The sequence below is a fragment of the Bos indicus x Bos taurus genome, chromosome 5 (assembly GCF_003369695.1).
Source record: "Bos indicus x Bos taurus breed Angus x Brahman F1 hybrid chromosome 5, Bos_hybrid_MaternalHap_v2.0, whole genome shotgun sequence".
Lineage (NCBI taxonomy): Eukaryota > Metazoa > Chordata > Mammalia > Artiodactyla > Bovidae > Bos > Bos indicus x Bos taurus.
The window spans coordinates 67350546-67353285 of NC_040080.1; the positions used below are offsets into that span (position 1 = coordinate 67350546).

At 43.3% G+C, this 2740-nt stretch overlaps 1 pseudogene; it reads left to right on the forward strand.

The window, feature by feature from the left end:
• The first annotated feature begins 397 nt into the window (after positions 1-397).
• Positions 398-1408, forward strand: LOC113893533 (annotated as a pseudogene).
• The last annotated feature ends 1332 nt before the right edge of the window (positions 1409-2740 follow it).

Below are 2740 nucleotides of genomic sequence, written 5' to 3' on the forward strand. Positions count from 1 at the left end.
AAGGAGATTATTACCTTGTTTTTATATAATAAATGGTGCAAGAATGAAAACACAGCTTCTCTTAAAGGTTGAGTAATATTTACTTTATACATTCACCATTCTTTTGATTAAGGAGAAAATCCTTTTATCAGTACATGTACAACTTTTAACTTTCAGTATGCTGCTGCTGCTGCTGCTAAGTCGCTTCAGTCATGTCTGACTCTGTGCGATCCCATAGACAGCAGCCCATCAGGCTCCTCTGTCCATGGGATTTTCTAGGCAAGAGTACTGGAGTGGGATGCCATTGCCTTCTCCAAACTTTCAGTATATTGCATATTAAAAAAAAAAAAAAAAAAGAGCTCTTCCCACGAAGGGGCTGGGAAGAAAGATGGCGGCGCCCAGCAACTGGTGAGGAGAGAGGACACGGGGCTCCCAGGGGGCGGCTGGACTCTTGCGTGATGGCCGCATCCCCGCACATCTCTCCTCACGCCTCCTGACAGGCTGGGGAGGAGGATGCATCTGGTATCTAGAAAGAAGAGCCACGCGGGAGTCACCTCGTAGATTCCTGCATCTTCTCAGGAACATCAATCAGCAGTGGGTCACATTTCAACACGTTAACTTCCTCCAGCTCATGTACATCACACAACTAAACAGAAGCCTCAAGCAGCAAATAAAACCGAAGCCAGAACCAGCAGAATCTCCCTTCCTTGAAAAAACTTCTTTGGATGAGGCCAAAGCTGAAATATGCAAGATGAGACCTCTTGTACCCCCCAGCCTGTCTCTGCCCAGAAAGCCAAATGAAAAAGCACTGATAGAACTAGAACCCACCTCAGTAATTGAGGGCTCCATAGTTCTGGGGAAAGAGATGAAAGAAGAGAAGCAGTGGAAAGAGATGTAGCTCCGTGCAGATGATTTGCCTGGAATTCTGGCCCGGCTGTCCAAAATCAAACTCACAGCCCTGGTCGTCAGCACCACCTCGGCCGGCTTCGTCCTGGCTCCAGCGCCTTTTGACTGGTCCTGTTCCTGCTTCCTGCTTGCTTTTGTTGGAACAGGCCTGGCTTCCTGCGCTGCCAACTTCATCAATCAGTTTTTTGAGGTTCCGTTTGATTCAAACATGAACAGGACAAAGAACAGACCTCTGGTTCGTGGACAGATCAGCCCGCTGCTCTCCTTGTCCTTCGCCACGTGCTGTGAGGTTCCCGGAGTTGCCCTGCTGACCTGGGACGTGAACCCGCTCACGGGGCGCCCTGGGCCTCTTCAACATTTTCCTGTACACCTTCTGCTACACCCCACTCAAGAGGGTCAGCATCGCCAACACATGGGTGGGGGCGGTCGTGGGGGCTATTCCCCCATCATGGTCTGGACCGCCGCTACGGGCAGTCTGGATGCTGGGAACTGCTGGGAGGAAACAGGACGACACGTAGAATGAGAAGAAAGTGCCTGCAAGTCAGGAGCCAAGTGAGGCCTGTCTGCGGAGGGTCGGCCCACATCCTGAGAAGGTGTGGGGCCTGGGCCCCCGCCCACCTGGCTCAGGAGATGCAGCCCATCAGCAGGTTCCTCCCTCTCCCAATACCAGGTCATTTCCCCCTCTTCATAGAGGACAGACTATTTTCATTAGTTTCTAATTTATTTTTATATGATCTGCTTAAATTGTTCATGCCGTCTACAATAAAACCATTGAAACGCTCAAAAACAAACAAAAACAGATACCACTGCTGGTTTATGAAAGGCATAGCAAAAAGGGTTTATAAATGTATTGGAACATGAAGATGGCAGGATGGCAGAGAGGCCTACTGTGGCAATGTTATATATAATCATTTAAATGTGTACTTAATACACGTACTGAAAAGGTACCTGACCTGCTCTGTCTGATTTCATAAGTGATTTAAAAAGATCTTTAAGTATGTATGACATCTATTTTGATTGTTCAAACTAAAACGATTTTGAAGCTTATAAAATAGATTTGAAGCCAAAGCTGGGAAATTGAAGAGTCAATTACTCATATTTAGAATTTGTTTCCTATGAAAGTCAAAGAAAAAAGGTATAAAACTAAAGAGTGAAAGTTTATGTAGTACTCTTCTGTCCATTTGTTTTCTATCACCTCACAGTCTGGATACCATACTTTACAAGAGAGCCCAGTGTAAAGAAATAAGATATATCTGCAATGAATTGGAATAGGTTGAATATTACCTTGTATCATAATCTACAGTGCTTTCTATTTTAAAGAATAGCCTTCTTTGAAGTAAGGCTCTTAAGACTCTCTCCAAGACACATATTCTATCACAATTCTCATCTTTTTTCTCTGATGACGGAGCAAATAGGTCAACTGATCTCTGCCTTTCAACTATGAATGAAAGTAACTTTGACTTGCATCTCATTCATCTTTTTGCAAGAACATAAAAAAGAAGCTGCATGAAACTCAGCATGGGAAAGGCCACTGCCTTTCCCATGGCAAGGAATACAAAAAAATTTTTTTTTTTTAGTTGTTCAACAAAAGTGAAGCACCTCGTAAGTTGTAATATATTTTTGGTATCGTAACTTCAACTTTATTCAACAACATTTATTTACCTTGGATTTGAAGTTCATTAGGGATGATGAACACAAAACTTTTATGAAACTTTATGTAACTCCTCAGTGTAAATATTAGTATCAAGTAGGCCAAAAAGTTTGTTTGGAGTTTTCAGTAACATCTTAGAGAAAAACTTGAGCAAACTTTTTGGCCAACTCAGTATTTTTATAGTTGTTATTTATACCTGAGATT